At 41.0% G+C, this 18,355-nt stretch overlaps 1 long non-coding RNA gene across 1 annotated transcript in view; it reads left to right on the top strand.

The window, feature by feature from the left end:
* LOC125270130 overlaps positions 1-15,862 on the top strand; it is a 32,401-nt gene extending 16,539 nt beyond the window's left edge. Inside the window, exon 2 of the long non-coding RNA XR_007185261.1 lies at positions 15,608-15,862. This is a non-coding gene — a long non-coding RNA (uncharacterized LOC125270130). The remainder of the gene's footprint in view (positions 1-15,607) is intronic.
* The last annotated feature ends 2,493 nt before the right edge of the window (positions 15,863-18,355 follow it).

Genomic DNA, 18,355 nt, shown 5'->3' with positions numbered 1-18,355 from the left:
AAATCCCTCAAGAAAATCTTAACAATTGGTTTATCATTGTTTTAAACACCGCTTTTAATCCCCGGGTAAAGGAACGTTTCACACTAGTAATTTAAATGCAGGGGTTAGCACCGCTTCTTACGAAACCTTATCAACGCTACTTATGAAACCCAACTTTAGAGTAGAGTTAGCACCGCTTTTGCGGTGTTAACCCCGCATTGCGGTGCCAAACTTGTACAGCGAGAAACGATGCAGTGTTAGAATGTTACACAACTAGATGCAAAGCAACAGACAACCATAGCGTGCCTCATATACGCATGTTTTAGACAGTGACAGAAACACTGTTCATTGTATATAAATAGTAAATTCAGTATAAATGTCCATTTAGTATGAACTAGTACAGTCGGCAATATGAGGAGGCACAATGCTAAAGCTATTTAAGTTGTGTGCTGCGTTTATCCAATCAATGACTGACACCACAAATATGCAAGAACATTAACCCATAATTAATAAATGTAACGCCATTCTCAAAAAAAGCTTTTATACTGTGATTTTTTACTGTTGGATTTCAAAAAGGTTTGAAGTTAGGACACCAATGAGGTTGTCCTAAAGTTAAGACAGCTTTCAGGATTTTTTGTCGAGTTAGGATGCTTTTGTAATACCCGTTTCCTATCCATAGTTAAGATACGATTATTATGACATTCTGTAATAGCGTTTGTCCTAAATGAGGTCCTAACTGAAATTGTCATGGTTACCAAACAGATAAGATAAGATTCTGTAGTTAAGATCTTTCTGTAATATGCCCCCTGGACTTTAAACGTTGGCAGATCGCTGTGCTGTTCAGACTACATGACTTGCTGTGGGGTCTTGAAGTGGTTGTGGTGTTCACACTACGTGACACTACGTAAATGATCTGCAACAGGAGGTTACACGCTACTAGCCTGACTACGTCAGACTTCCTACTTCCGCTCAATTTCATTTCGCTTCTGTACTCAGTCTGATACAGCGTCAGAGCTTTGTGTTTGCCACCGGTCTGGAAACAGCCGGGCCAATCAACGAACAGAGGGCGGGCTGAGAGCCGTGACGTAGATGCTAAGCGCCGAGTTTTACATTGTAGGTTAGAGAAATCGAAAACCGAAACGACCGCGGAAATGGGAAACGAGACACGGGATGCAAACTTCGGGATGCATTAACTTCGCATAATCTGCAAAAGTCGTTTACAGCCATGTTCACTCCGGTATTTCGCTCACATCATCATGTGTTTACAACAGGTTTACAGTGGAAGTTCAATCATAGATTTGAGTTCGATGCATGATGTCTGTGCTTCGATGCGGCTGTACAGGCGGATAACATACGTCATAACTAAACGTATCTGATTGGCTTACGGGTAACCAATTATTTTAAACTTCAGACAAGCGTCCCCTAGCGAGAGAGAAAACACTTCTCTATTATGCCATTCCAGACTCTGTCTACGAAGCAAAGTGAAGTAGCAGAGTCTGGTATTACCAGGCTAACACGCTACAAGAGCCGACAACAACTCTGTCACCCAACGACTTTATTTGACAATGGATGTTGGGAGGACATTTTGAATTAAATGTAATTAAAATTAAATGAACCCTTTCACATAAAAGTTTAAATCATTCTGGCTGACCTCCCAGAGTTAAGGCGACTGTTTTTTTTTTAGAACGTTTCCCTTTATTGTTTCCATGACGACGCTTCATGGTTGTCACGTGACACACCACGGCTAGCCGGCCACACTGTATGACAGATGTATCGCTTTTCTCACCATGTCATCAACTCTCTGATATTCCGATTCACAAATATGTGCAAGTGAGAGTTTTGTCATTTAAAAACCTATATAATGACCTTGATCTTAATATATAATGTGAATTCATCCATTTTTTTTCCCTGAAATACATGTGGCTGGTGAACTGGGAGAAGAATAGTGATAAATCAGTGAGTGAGGTTTATAGTTACTTACACAATGTGTATCTGATATGACAATGTCTGCAAATTATATTTGAATGGATTGCTATTACTGCTTCCAGTGTATATTTCATTGGCTGTTGCGTCGCGACACGTGATACCACAGGATATCGAGTTGGCCGACAACTCCAGGGCTGCGTCTGGAAACTGGAAAATGCTGCCTTCTGAGGACACATTTCAAGGAAGTAAGGCATCAAGGCACGTCCGAATCCAATGTTAGCTTCACTTCCTGTCTCATGAGTGTAGGGCATTGCTCGACAGAACCTACCAATGACTTTATCAATGAACAACATGATTGAACAAAGCTTCATTTTGGTCCAAAAGATCCATTTCCTGACAGGAAACGCCTAGCCTTAACCGGAGTGATGACGTGACTTCTTTTAACAAAGGACTCTGTCTAAAGGACTTCTTAGCTCATCAGCAATAAACTAATTAGAACCTATCACAGGGTCTGATCACATTAAATCTATTGATTCTCTCACAAAACCCTCTTGTATTATCGGACGGAACAGGAAAATACCCATCAATGGATTTAAAGACGAATCTGTCCTATCAATACCTCCCTTGTGTTGACCGTCCATCGTGACCCGGTCACTCGTGACTCCGGTCAAAGTTTAAACTATGCTTAAGGACTCAATCTTGAATCTCAAAAGGGACAATTGTCGATTACTTAAAATATTAACTATATACAGAATAATACATGCCATGATGTAATTACTAACATGTCTATTCAATGTATTCAATATGTGGGTTTTCTTCAAATGCATTATTGTAATCATTGTTTTAATTAGGTCAGTCTAGTAATATGTGTGTAAGAAGTGTGCCATGTTTGAGTTCTAAATGCAGAATTTATAATTCTGTGTAATTCTGTGTGAATGAAACATTGAAATTCAGTATCAGGAAAATATTAAGAAACTTTATAAAGTTGTTAATAAAACAGGAGAATGTTCTGCAGATATCACGCGATGTGATCAATAGACAATAGACGAGGCGTGTCTAATCTCCGTAGCAACGTCTCATTGGAGGATCGCTCCCTTAAAACTATGCTGTCCGAACAAGCTGAAGTCAGAAGCTGGAAGTCAGAAGTCGGTCGGAAATCGCTCGAAATCGGTCAGAAGCCGGTAGCCGAAACACCGCTACTTTGACCACGGCGGAAAGTCGCATGGGTCATTGATAACTGATTGACCGGGGCTGATTTTCCATCTAACACCACGAGCTGCGCCGCTGATCATTCGACAGCCGTCACATCCAGACTCCAAAACACTTCGTGAAATATCTGACCAAAGTCTCCCAAGAAGAGAGCCGCTCAAGCCAGACGCTCAGCCAGCAGCATCCTTCAAAGCTTCCGCGCAACCCACAGGGCTTTCCCGAGAAGACGTCACCTGAAAGACAGCCAATCCAGAACGGGATTCCGCTGTACACGAGTCACGGAACAACCCGATTACCTCAGCTGTCACAGCAAACGCAGGTACAAGCAAACTTCTCTCTCTCTTGCTGGGAACTGGTGAAACTCCTTTAAACCTAAAGAATCAAGCCAAAGCTCTGCTTTTGTGATTTTCCTCAGGTTATGAGTTAAGTTAGCACTGAACTTGGGACTTTTCATAACTCATCAACTCCGCGAATGTGTGTGCATGTATGTATGTGTGTGTGTGTGTGTTTAGCCTTAGTTTCCTGTAATCATTAGAAGTAGTCAATAAATCTTGTTTTGATTTTCACATACGAGTTTCTTGTGCTGTGTATCAAATTACTGTCTTAAACTCAAAGATCAAGTTACCTCTTGCTTATAATATAATAATTACAGTAATAACAATAATCATAATAAAATATTGTTACTGTTGGCCGCAGAATAATATTTTATCCAGAATTGGTAAAATACTCTAACCTCAATTTTCGCTGGACGAATAATTGATGAAGCGTTAAATATTAATTCTGAATCATTTACAGTGAATCAGTTACAGTTGATTCAATTCTTATTCCCTGTAACAATTAAATTGAGCTAATAAATAGGCTAAGTCCTTACATGAGATACCTTCCTCAGATGGTATACCAAGGATACCATGGATGTATCCTTAGCTGCCTTTGATATCCCACAATCCTGTGCTTTCCATTCTGTGACAGTTGAGCTAAAAATAAAGATGGCGTCCAAAAGTTGCGTTTGCTGCTCAGTTTGTGTATAAATGTACGATTTTGACCAACATATTTCAATTTTGATATCATTTCTATCGAGAAATTACTACTGTAATAATTAAATATTTGTTTAGTTCTCACCAAAGCTTGCGCTATATTGCTGTAGATCATTAAACTGTTACGTTGCCTCAGAAGTCTGTCCGAAATCAGTTTCGTGAGGTGCCTTCATGCACAAACGCTGCCGTACAAGTCATTCTCTAATAAGACAGCGAGGCAGCAAGACAGCTACCTAGGTTTTCGGACGCAGCCCAGATATTTAGCATGCTAGATATTTGTTTGGCGTCTGCGAGGTGTCGGCGGCGCATCAGCGATCCTCTTTGATGCGTCATTGAGTAGTTCACACATAAAGATTGGCGAGCACCGATCACGTGCTGATTTTCCCCCGATCACAGCCCGACCTGTCGGCGAGCTCGTTAACTTGCAAATCGGGCTCAATTCCTGTAGTGTAAACTTGGCATGAGGAGCAATTTACATGACACCGTTTTCAACTAAAAATGGAAAAAATGTTATCCGCATTTACACGACAATGGTGTTTTGGTGGCCGGACAATGCAAACTTTTGAAAACGGGTTTCAAAGTTTTTGAAAACAGTCTCCATGTAAACAACAAAAACACAAATCTGTGAAAACGATGACGTCATGCACGTGCGCATTACACTTTCAGTCTATAGTGTTTCATCGCCATCTAATGGCCTGCCAGCAGAATACAGCGTTTTTAGTCGTTTTCACGGATTTGTATGAATGAAATAAACTTTGTATAAACTTTGTGTGTGTTTTGGCCGTTCATTTACACACAACAGCGTTTTGGGGGCCTGAAAACGCACACTTTTGAAAACGGGTTTCAAAGTGCAAGTTTTTGAAAACGATACCGTTATCGTCTCTGTGTAAACTACAAAAACACAAATTGGTGAAAATGCTGACATCAAGCGCATGAGTATTATGTGTTCAGTCAATAGGCGCGTAGTGTTTGTTTACAAAGTGACATCGCCAACTACTGGCCTGGCATGAATACAGCATTTTTAGTCGTTTTCGCGGACCTGTATGAATGGGGAACTTTTTGACAATGTTGTCGTCTGTATGCTAAAAAATGCAAAGGAAAGACTTTCCCGTTTTAATACCAAAAGCTTTCTGTTGGTAAACATGGTGAATCCACGTGACCAACTTGAACCTGCTGTCAAATCTGTGTTGGGAAATCTTTCGCACTTACACGAAATTCCAGATCGCATGGATTCCTATTGAAATGACAACAGTATGTGATGTGATGTGTCAAAAGTGATCGCGCCGTTAGTCACAATATAAGTCCACACAAGTCCAAAGTACAATATTGCAGAATAATATGTCCATGTTTTTAGATTAGATTACTCAAATACACCAACATTTTTTTTTATTTCTGGCATGTATTATGAGCTGGACCAAGATCCCAGCTCTGACTGTTGAACATTTAGCTTTTGTTCTTGAGCCACTCCAGTGTTAATTTAGCCTTGTGTTAAAATGTGAGCTTTTCTGACAGCGATAAGGGTATTCTCAATCTCCATGGACCATTTTGTAATTTTGGTGTGGTGCTGAAAGACATGACAGATCATAGAGTTAGTCAACTATCAACTGAAACTACAGAATTTTTTTGACACAGTTTGACATAGTAGTACAGAGCATTCATTCAATTCAAGACTGAGAGCTGCTGAAAGGTGTATGAATATTTTTTTGCAATTACATAACCTTGTAAAAGACATAACAGTTCCCTACACAAAAAAAGTCATGCTCTTTGAACTGTAGAGTTACAGATGGTGAACCCCTTTTACTATTTGTGCTTCACATATACTTTGTGCTGGAAAATATGTCAAAGAAAAAGCTTTCAAGTTTTCAATAGAAATACTTTATTCTTTGTTGTGTCCAGTGTATGGAAAAAAGAAGAGTGGTTTTTGCGTGTGTGTGTGTGTGTGTGTGTGTGTGTGTGTGTGTGTGAGTGAGAGAGAGAGAGAGAGAGAGAGAGAGAGAGAGCAGAGCAGACAGTAGATAGTGCCTTTTCCATTTTTCAGTACAAAGAAAATGAATACATTTTCATTACACATCGTGTATGCTATTTGCTTAAAAATATCAATGCTGAATTCTCACTTTGCAACTCAAAGCTTGTGCCTGTCATCAGGTTTGTCCCTGAGCTCTGCCCTGATCATATTTTTTGTACATCTCTGAATTTCCTCTGTATTTTGTCTGTATGAAAACCATGAACCCTCAACATTTTCAGTTTTATTTAATTATTCAATATCAACACAATTCATTTTCTTTACACAGTAATGTACTTCCCTTATATAAATCAATAACTTAAAAAATTTAACCAACCTTTTTTTTTTTTTTTTTTTTTTTTTTATAAATATATGCTGACCAACTAAGGACCAACTAGGACCAGCTTAAACCAGTTCAAACCAACTGCCATGCTTCAAAACATACCTATACCTAACCAGTATATGCTGTTTTTTTCCGACAGGGCAGACTTTGCCTGATCAGGCCGGTCAAATTAGAAGGGTTTGGGCACTTTTCTTAAACAAGCTACGTACTAGTAAAACATCTTAGCTTCTGAAAATGACTGACCTTTAAACACAATCTAATACTACTCATTTATTATACAGTCTATCTAGATTTAAAGGGTTAGTTCACCCAAAAATTCTGTAATTTATTACTCACCCTCATGTTGTTCTACACCCGTAAGACCTTCGTTCATCTTCGGGACTCAAATTAATATATTTTTGATTAAATCTGACAGGCATCTGAACCACACATAGACAGCAATTGAACCACAACTTTCAAGGTCCAGAAAGGTATTAAAGACATAAACCGTCAATGTGACTGCAGTGGTTCAACCTTAATTTATGAAGCGACAAGAATACTTTTTGTGCGCAAAAAAACAAAACAAAAATAACGACTTTATTGAAGATTAAGATGAACAAATGTCTTACGGGTTTGGAAAGGCATGAAAGTGAGTAATTAATGACAGAAGTTTCATTTTTGAGTGAACTAACATTTAATATAGCCTTGTTATTAGACAGCATGTAAACAGTTTGAAAAGTGCAGTTTTTTTTCTTAAAAATAATGCACAATATTCAGATAGAAACAACATAAATTTTCCTATTCTACGTGTCAACATGGCTTTTTTGTTTTACAGTGACATCACATATCTCACTGTATTGAGAAATTGGACAATTCAGAAGATTCTTGCTGTTGCTGTGTTATACTTTACCAGACAAATGTCAAGATAATCTTTGCATAGCTAGTTAAATAGCAGAGGGCACAGCAGAAGGTATATACAAAATCTGTATGTTCAAATCTACAACAGTACCTTAGCTTCTTAAGTTAGATTAGCTTAGTTAGTAGCTATCTGCAGCATTGCTTTACTTGTATGAATTTCCAAAGTAAATGTTTCCTACCAATTTTGGAACCATATGATTCACGTTGCTTTTCAGTACCATTGCATGCATGTTAATAACTGGATTTCTTATCTCTATTATGAATTGATGCTGACATATTTTACTAATTGCACCTAATTGTCCAATTATTAGTTTGTGGCATTTGATATTTACTAATTAACTTTGGTGCTCCAAGTGATTTTTTTAAAATGCCACACATAAAATGTCCCTATTACCTGACAGATCACTGATACTGTTATGCTAAGATGTTTCTGCAATAAGCCTTTAGGATCAGTAAACAATAAATAGAGTGAGGAAAATGCTAGAATGACGAATCTTAGTGTATTTACTAGATGACATATCAACATTATATAGAGAAAAAAAAATTGTAAAAAAACCCTAAAAACTTTGGAAGACATTGGTGAACATTTACAGATAGCAAAAGTATTTACAGATGAAAACATCTCAGTTATGTATATAACCTTAGTTCCCTGAATAGGGAACGAGACGCTGCGTTGTCCTCTGTGTGATTGCGTCGTGAAGCACTTATGATATCAGTCCAATGGGGTGACGGAACGTCATAGGTGGGTGACGTCACTGACCAGGAACTATAAAGCCTACCAGAAAACACTCTCATTCAGCTTATGGCAAGGCGACGCAACGTCTCGTTCCCTATTCAGGGACCTAAGGTTATATACATAACCAAGACGTTCCCTTTCAAGGGAACTTGCGCTGCGTAGTCGCTATGGGAACGACAATACCAACGTCGCCATATGAGCAAGTGACCGTTCGTGTGAAGCTGAGGCACACAACTCGCAGTAACACCTGCGCCCCTGAAGTAGAGCCGAGGTCTAGTTCATAAACCCCATAAATGTGAGCGGTGAGGACCAGCCTGCCGCATAACCAACATTTTGCCATATTCCTCGTAGAGTGGGCTAACAGCCAAAGATGAAGGCTGACCAGCCGACTCATAAGCCAGTGAAATGGCCTCGACCACCCACTTGCTCGTTCTCTGCTTGGATGCAGGGTACACTTTTTAGGTGACCCAAACATACAAAGATTTGCTTAGACTTAGTCCACATGGCATAGGTCTGTGGTAATAAGCATCCAGTGCTCAAACTGGGCACAGCAGATAAGCTTTTCCTGGTCTGACGTCATAAATGGTGGAGGACAGAAGGCTTGCAGTACAATAGGTCTCACAGTATTAGTGAGGACCTACGCAAATTTGAGACACGATGGAGATACCAACAGGGGTTGAATGTCTCCAATTCGCTTGAGAGACGTAATAGCAAGGAGGAACACTGTCTAAGTGTGAGAAATTCTCTGGAATCTCTTCGATGGGCTCGAAGGGGGCCATAGAAAGGCCTTGTAACACAATGGCCAAAAACCCAAGCCGTACTCTTGTGCAAACTGCAGGTCTAAGTCTCAAAGTGCCACGGAGGAAACGAGTGATAAGCGGGTGTCTCCCCAAAGGTACCCCACTGAAAGGAGTGTCGTAAGCAGCTAAGGCCGCCACGTACACCTTTAGTGTGGAGGGGGATAACCCTGAAGAAAATCTTTCCTGCAGGAACTCCAGTACTGCGCTAACCGGGCAGTTGACTGGATCCCACTGGCGATTTTCACACCAAGAACTGAAAAATCTCCACTTCAAGGCGTAGAGTTTCCTCGTGGAGGGAGATCTGGATTGGAGAATGGTCTCAACAACCTCAGTTGAGAGACTGGAATCTATGAGCTGTGCCCCATCAGAGGCCACACCCACAGCTTCCATAACTCCAGGCGGGGGTGCAGTATTAGACCATCCGCCTGAGAGAGAAGGTCCTTCCTGATCAGAAATCTCGATCGGAGACCCATCGAGGAGAGATACCAGGTCCGAAAACCATACTCGGCAAACTCTCTCCAGAACTCCCGGGAGCAGCGCAATCGAGGGAAATGCGTACAGCGTTAGCCTCAGTCACGGCTGTACCATATCGGCCTGGCCTAGCTTTATGTCTGACACGGTAGTGAGAATTGATGTTATGGGAGCCAGACATATATGGGTGCGCATAATCACCGAATCCCATACCACGCCTAGATAGGTGGTCCTCTAAGCTGGAGAAAGCACACTTTTCTTTGTGTTTAATCTCAACCCCAACCTTCTCATGTGAGCGAGAACAACATCTCAATGTTGAACTGCCATCTGCTCTGATTGAGCCAGAATCAACCAAACTTCTGTGTAGTTTAGAATGCGGATGCCCTGCATACGCAAGGGTGTTAGAGCCGCGTCTACACATTTGGTGAAGGTGCGGGGTGACAGTCCCCAAAAGCAAACCTTAGGAACTTCCTGTGTTGCGGGAGGATTGATACATGGGAGTATGTGTCTTTTAGATCTATCATAACAAAACAGTCTTTGGACCTGATTTGTGACACAATATATAATATTGTCAGCATTGCTAACTTGTGTCGATAGCTGATGCAGATCTAAAATCGGACACAACTCCCACATCTTTCCTTGGCACAATGAAATAGCAGCTGTAAAAACCCCTGACTCCCTGCTTGAAGGAGGATCCCTTTCTATAGCCTCCTTTCGCAGAAGAGTCACTACCTCTTGTGCCATCACCAGAGCCTGCTCGGGACCCACCACTGTGGGTAGGACCCTGTTGAATTGGGGCGCTGAACTGCATACCCTTTTTCTATTGTGAGCAGGACCCACTGTAGATATAAATTACAGACTTCACTCTGTCAGGAAATCTACTAAGGGTACCAGCCTCTCGAGGCTGGCCTCTGGTAAAATATGGGCAGCCAGCACAGTTCCCTGAAGCGGAACCCCAGCAGGGAACAACTGGCTTGGCTGCACTAGAGGGCGCGCGCCACCCTCGGGTGACACGCGGGGAACCACTGCGTCCTGGCATTGCGGCGGGATTGTCAGAGCGCCTCCCTGAGGGCACTGAAGACAGACGGGCACCGTTAATAGAGGTGAACGCCATTTGACTCCAGAGGGGACCACCCTCAGGTTTTTTTTTTTTTTTTTTTTCAGGGAACCAGCCTCTCGAGACTGGCTCCTGATGTGTTTTGGGCAGCCAGCACAATTCCCTGATTCGGCGCACCGGCAGGGAACAACTGACTTGGCTGCCCCAGAACTACTGCGGGGAGTTGGCAGAGTTGGCAGAACGCCCCCTGAAAGCACCAAAAAGGCAGATGGGCACCATATAATGAGGTGAGCGCCATCTGGCTTTTTGGAGGGAAAAAACTACTCAGGGAACCAGTCTCTCGAGGCTGGGCCCTGGTGTGTTTTGTGCAGCCAGCACAATGCCCTGAATCGGCGCACCGGCAAGGAACAACTGGCTTGTTCTGGCATAGAGAGCACGAGCCACCTTCGAATGACTCGTGGGGAATTACTGCACCCTGGCGTTGTGGCGGGGTTGGCAGAGCGCCCCCCTGAGGGCACCAAAGGCAGACGGGCACCATATAAAGAGGTGAGCGCCATCTGGCTTTGGAGGGAAAAAACTACTCAGGGAACCAGCCTCTCGAGGCTGGGCCCTGGTGTGTTTTGTGCGGCCAGCACAATGCCCTGTGGGGGCACCGAAAGGCAGACAGGCACCTTATGAAGAGGTGAACGCTGTCTGGCTTTGGTTCTGGCGAAGCTCTTAGCAGCAATGACGGTCCTCAGATCTGTCTTGCCCTTTCGAGGACTTCGGCTGTGAGCGTTGCCCCGCCTCCCAGCTCTTTGGAGGGGGAGTACGGGTAGCAACGCTCTATCTGGTGTTGTCTGTGTGAGAAGTTCGCAGTCGGCCTCGGCTGCCCGCCCAGCAGCCACCATAACCGTGCTTTCTCATACCCTACACATCACATGATGTAAAATATATGGTATGAGAAAGGCCTATTCCTTGACCCCGACACCTCAGTGTGGAGGTTGGGAAAACGGTAAGCCGTGATGTGGAGGTTGAGCTTATCTAGATGGAAACTTTCATCTAATTTGTCTTTGACTTGCAGCTCTTGTTTCTCGGTTGATTTCAATATTAAAATCAAGCACGAGTGAACATCTCCACGAACTCCTCACTAACAAGAAAACTGAAGTGGCAAGTCTTCAGCTTAACCTGTTTCCACACTAATAACATCCAACTCCTCAGAACTGGATGTCATCAGTGCAGCTGTCTCAACTGGAGAGGAAGAAACCGCAGCGCATGCTTCCTGACTCCGAAAAGAGACATTAAATCCAACAGGTGAGGGCTGAGATAGGGCAGTGCCCGTCTCAAAAACCCTCTGTTAGATTAATTATGCGAACCCCACGACATCAGGCGCCAGTCTGCCTCGGCAAAAGCGGAACCCAAGCCGCGAGGAACACAAGCCGAGCCACCCTCCTCAAAGAGGGCTCAGTGGGAGTGCAGCCTCATGAAGAAAATCACAATGCTCACAAGCAGCTTCCTCAAAATCTGCCTGGGCATGCTGCACTCCCAAACAAACAACACACATCTGGTGTGTATCTCTGCCCAAAATGCAGGGAAAACACACTTTCTGAAATGCTGTTTGCTCGCCATAATATAATGTTGGTAGACAGACAACAATAAATAGGACAAACGATTTCACATGTAGCGCTTGCTGAAGGCACAGAAGCTGAATGAGAGTGTTTTCGGGTAGGCTTTATAGTTCCTGATCAGTGACATTACCCGCCTATGACGTTCCGTCACCCCCATTGGACTGATTTCATAAGTGCTTCACGACGCAATCACGCAGAGGCATTCCCCATAGCAACTACGCAGCACGAGTTCCCTTGAAAGGGAAAGTTAATTTCTATCTCAGTTTTTAGTGTATATTTAAAACAAGACAAATCTGCTATTATTTTAATCTCTAGTCTGTTATTTAGCAGAAAACACTAGCCAGATTTAAATCCCAGTTGCGCAGTTTGGACACATTGTAACTGTTACAATGTGCCCCACTATTAGAACTATGCTATTCTATGACTTATGAGCGATATAATTCACATTAACTCCCTGAGGTCTGAAAACGCGCCGGCGTGTTTTGCAGGATTTTTTTCACATTGCAGCAAAACAGACTTAAAATACTCCGTCATTTCTTGTCATAGAGACATAAGTAATATATCAATTGAAACTATAGAATGTCTTCTTTTATTTGTGTACACTCAGAGTAAAAACACAATGTTGTGCTTTTTGTAAAATAAAGAAAACTAACATGATGCGTGATCTCTCCTCTCCCTCTGAACGAAGTCCAATCTGATAGTTCTCAGAAAATGAACTGTAACTTATGAATACTAATGACAAAAAAAAAATGACACTTACGTCTAAAGAAACGTTGAAATGTCAGGTTTTAAATCGTGCAAGTCAAATCGAAAACAAACATTCTGTGTTTATGTAATCTGTATGAAAAGAGAGCCATGTCAGAAGTCTGTGATTCAGCTCATTACCCACTAATGTGGCCACGCCCACGGAGCCAGCGCTATTCAGATGCAAATTCAGAGTCAATACATGCATTCATCATCTCAATCGTGTATTTATTGTCTTGAAAAGTGTTTATTTTGGATGTTAAAGCAATGGTTAGCGATCTCTAGAAGACATGCTGTTAGTTCCTAGTTCCTTTTCTTCTTTATATGAATTTGTGGCCTAAAGGTGTACAGAGAGCACCCTCCGGCTGCAAGTATGAATTGAAAATACCATTCCTGAAATGTCCTCTTCTTCTTTAGAATAATTTGTGGACTAAAGGTGTACAGAGAGCGCCCTCCGGCTGCAAGTATGAATTGAAAAAACAGTATCCAGCACTCATAGTGATGACAATAAATATTACTTCTCAGTATAGAAAATTGACATAAATATATAAGAATCCATCAATATTTCTCCAAATGTGCATGCTTTTAAGCTAAAAGCCTATATGAAATGCCATAGAGGTAACATAATTGTTCAGACACTCTGCATCACAGAAATACATTTTATTTTAAATTGTAATAATATTTTACAGTATTGCTGTTTATGATGAGCTGAGACATTATTACAGAGGGTTTTTTCACAGCCTACCTGACTGAAAGCCCTCATTAATATGCAAGTCATTTCAGGTCATTATTATGTGATTCTTTTGTCTTCTCAGGTGTAAATGGCCAATTATTCATGCAGATTCACGCCTCCACGCATACTGTGTTTCTTGACAAAAAGTCTCTTACAAAAACTAAATCAATATATTGTTTTATATGAAGGAGTAGGCAGCATAATTTTTACATAATTCTGAAGCAAAAACTCTAGTCTACAACCTCCAGTACCCAAAAGTCTTGTGAACACAGATTTAATATACTTTTTTTGGCCTTATTTCAGTGACTTAAGTTTTTTGTTTTTTCAATAACCACGCATAAACATTATTCCTTCAAAAATACAAACATGTATATACATGTTCCTCACATATTATTGTAGCCTAGTTTGTGCTGAATACAGTGTAATGACACTTTTGTCATTTATATGTTTATGAACAACTGAAAAAAACACAAATGTCAAGGCATGTCAAAACTTCTCCAAGCCCCAAATCAGCCTCAGACTCCAGAGGATTAAAGGGTTAGTTCACCCAAAAATAAAAATAATGTCATTAATTATTCACCCTCATGTCGTTCCACACCCTTAAAACCTTCGTTCATTTTCAGAACACAAACTAAGATTTTTTGATGAAATCCGATGGCTCAGTGAGGCCTCTATTGCCAACAATGTCACTGAACCTCTCAAGATCCAGAAAGCTAAAGACATATTTAAAACAGTTCATTTGACTACAGTGGTTCAACCTTAATGCTATGAAGTGATGAGATTAGTTTTTGTGTGCCAAAAAAAAATAATAACGACTTTTCAACAATATCTAGTGATGGCCGATTTCAAAACACTGCTTCATGAAGCTTTACAAATCTTTTGTTTCGAATCAGTGATTCGGATCATGTATCAAACTGCCAAAGTCACACAAACTATTGAAATTTCAAACACTTATGATGTAACAAAGCCTCGCTTACTGAAATCACATGACTTTGGAGCTCCGAACCACTGATTCGAAACAAAAGATTCGTAAAGCTTTGAAGCTTCATGAAGCAGTGTTTTGAAATCGCCCATCACTAAATATTGTTGAATAGTCATTATTTTGTTCTTTTGGTGCACAAAAAGTATTCTCATCACTTCATAACATTAATGTTGAACCACTGTAGTCACATGAACTGTTTTAAATATGTCTTTAGTAGCTTTCTGGGCATTGAGAGGTTCAGTGACATCACTGGCAACGGAGGCCTCACCGAGCCATCAGATTTCTTCAAAAATACCTTAATTTGTGTTCTGAAGATGAACGAAAGTCTTACGGGTGTGGAACAACGTGAGGGTGAGTAATAAATGACATTATTTTCATTTATGGGTGAACTAAGCCTTTAATTTCAAAACTCTTTGTCATGTGTTCATTATGTGCCATGTAAATGTGGAACATAAAAAAATGTTCTTCACACTAAGAATTAATGGTTCTTTTAAGAACTGTTTGCTAAAAGGAATGTTTTTTTTCTCTGGCATGTAGTACCCTGGGAACATAAGAATGAACAGCTTTATCCATGCTCAGGGAATGGTATCTAATATATTCACAAACAAACAGCATCAAGTATTAATATTCTTTTGAAGAATCAAAGACCATTTCATATAAGGATATAATCATGGTCTCTCAAGTGAGAAACATCAATGTGTAGCGCCATTGGCAAAATTTTGCCCCATAGCAATCGGTGACATATCTGATGACCACCCAGTGAAAAGAGCTTAGCACAAGCATAGCCTTTAGGTAATGCACTTTTAATCAATTTACACAAAAATGTTCTCAAATAATAAAGCTGGGGATCTCTACGCTTATCAGAGGGGATGATTTGAAAAATGACTATGTTCAATTTGATGTACATGCATTTCTAATGCAAAACGAGGGGTATGAATGAATGTTGGCAAAACCGCACTGTCAACAGTGTATACAATACACCTCACAGCTCTCTGCGACCCCCATTATTTATGGTGACAGGCCAAACTGATTGTGGTTGAAAGATCCTAACTAGAATAAAATGAGCTTCTCTGTTATTGCCTTTCAGGTAAATCTCCGCTCACCGCTTTTCCTCCAGGGGGAAAGATGTGCAACCCTGGGATCTTGACAACAGTTGTTTTCCTCAACCTTGCAGAATGCTTTAATGCCTTTTTGCATTTTCAGTCATGTGAAAATCCACCCGATCTAACATCAAGCCCCCGTCTTTGCCACTTTCTTGTGTTTTGTTATTCCACTGCCCTATTCCCTTTGCCAGTGTTACAGCACGCTTTGTTAACTTTATTAAAGAGAACGCTGTCTTGTGTACCTAGTGTGTTTGTCATTGCGCATCCGTGTGTCTGTGACCAAGCATTGCATAGTACATCCGTATTGTGCTTACAGAGCAGATAAGAAGCCATTTTCAAGACAATGACAGAGGGTTAAGCATTTTATAGTGTCTTGTAGCATCTTCAGAAAAGAAAAAAAAAAGGAAAAAACACCCTCACAACTCTTGACATATGATATTGTAAGGCCCGTCTAATGGGTCCAATGACGGTTTCCCACAGGACGGGGAAGGTTAACGCGTGTATGCCTTTTCAGCGCCTCTGAATGTTCACTTAATTTCACTCGTTTAATCTGACTCCAATTTCAAATGATTATTACTCTTAGGTTGTGTTTCCAATTAGAAATTAATCATTTGTTATGTATTAATTTAGATATTCGATTATTCTGATTACCTTATAGCTTCAATTATTTCGTTCACTGCAGTCCCGGTATCGCTTTAGAAGAGTTACTTCGGCCGATTTGAGCACTCTTCCCGGACACAAACTCGTCAGTCTGACCTTAAACATTGGATGCAGGGTAAATATCTACCTTTAAGTCGGTCGCGCTCTGCTTACTCGTAACAAAAAGCATAGTTTTTATATATTTACGAAAACTGCAACTTATTTAAGGCAGTGATAGTCAGAAATCGAAATGGATTTAATTGACGTGCCCCATGCTCCATCTATTAAACCTTTCGTATGAACAATCCTGAACACAGATTTGAGGTAATACCTTCGCTTTGATCTACTAAAAATAATGGATTAAGAATAATACAGAATCAACCAAATATAACCTTTTATTTGTCAAGTAAAAATATAGGATGCCAATTACATTACAATTAGACAATTAAAGCCAATTCAGAAATGTTAAATGCATAACATCGATTACTCAAAGAAATGCATATATACACAGGGATGGGTGAATGTCCTCAGACATTCACCCATCTCTGCGGGGGCCTGCAGAAGATCCCACATGACTGCTTTGCTCTTTACCTTTTATACCAGAACCAGAACAAAAGGATCGTAAATGTTTATTACACCAACACCTGTTTTGGGGGAGAGGAGTTTTTTTTTACAAAAGGCACCACCCAAAAGAGGACAGAATTTTCCTTAGTTTTCAATCTTCTTCATGACACTAGTGACTGCTGTGAAATTGAGACCGTTTTACCAATCGCACTGAGACAAATTAAATAATACCAAACATAAAAAGGGAAAAACAATAGATACACAAGTTACATTATATGTTTTGAATAACTTTCAGTGACTTGAGCCAGAGGAAGGGGAGGTGTGTGTGTGTGTGTGTGTGTGTGTGTGTGGTGGGGGAGGCGTTGTCCTTTTGGGGTTAGGGCGAGGCGTTGTCCATTGCTACTTCTTTGAGATCTTCTTTCCAGATTAAAGTTTTATTACTTTATTGCAGGACGCTTTATCTCAGTTTTTGTTTAGCAGGAAAATCAAGCCTTACAATATTGTGAGCGATGCATCTCTAACAGTATTATGCAACTGTCTGTTTTTCCATTACAGCAGTAACTGCTATTTGTTTCATTGAAAACACTAGATGGAGAGGGTCGGAGAAAATGACTGCCTGATCAGACTCCATATCCACAGTGGGCCTGGACACATTTGCATAATAGAGAAAGGGTGAGGAAAGAGGTTAAGGCCGCCTTAGATACTTCACCAACTGCAACCGCTATACACGCAGAGCTCTGGATCCAGCTAATCGAATACAAACATTCCCAGAAAGCCAGTCTCGCAGACAACTATCTTGAAATCTATTTAACCTCATGTGGTGGGAGGGGAGGACCGCTGCCTTTCAATCACGCATGTTCAGCAAATGGAAAGGGAAAATGAATCTGCTGATTTAAATTGATGAAAATACACGCAAACGGGGTTTCATTTTGTTTTTGATTGCCTTGCATCAGGTATCACTGATTGCCCTGAGAGATCTGTGGAATGGTGTGGGACTGACATGGCCTCTCTCGTTCCATTCTCCTGTGGCAGTTGTGCTGCACTCGATGCCGGCATGCTTAACAAGGCTTTCACTCAAGCCATCATCACGCTGCCCCCCTCCTATGCTTGCAGGTCAAGGATGTTTGACACCTCTCCTTCAGCCAAGCACACAGGAATTCCTGTTGTGCAGTGTGTGACATTCTGCTTCACAATGATTTAAAGGGGCAGTTCGCCCAAACATGAAAATTCAGCCATCATGTCATTCTGAGTCTGTATGTTCTTCCGTAAAACATAAAAGCAGATATTTAGCAGAATGCCTGAGCTGCTCTTTTCCATACATTGAAATATGGGGACTAGAGACAAGCTATGAAAAAGAAGTACACATTAGCATACTTTTCTTCTAAATAAGCATTAGCATACCGCCTTCTAAATAAGAGCCAATCGGCAATTGATAAGGTCATCGACATCGCGTCACTGCAGCGGCTGTTAGAAGGTTCCTATAGAAACTCGCTTTTTGGACTGTGTATGCGCATTAGCTTGCTCCAGCC

The sequence above is a fragment of the Megalobrama amblycephala genome, linkage group LG1 (genome assembly GCF_018812025.1).
Source record: "Megalobrama amblycephala isolate DHTTF-2021 linkage group LG1, ASM1881202v1, whole genome shotgun sequence".
Lineage (NCBI taxonomy): Eukaryota > Metazoa > Chordata > Actinopteri > Cypriniformes > Xenocyprididae > Megalobrama > Megalobrama amblycephala.
Note: the sequence above shows the minus strand (reverse complement) of the source record. Positions and strands in the feature narration are given on the sequence as shown.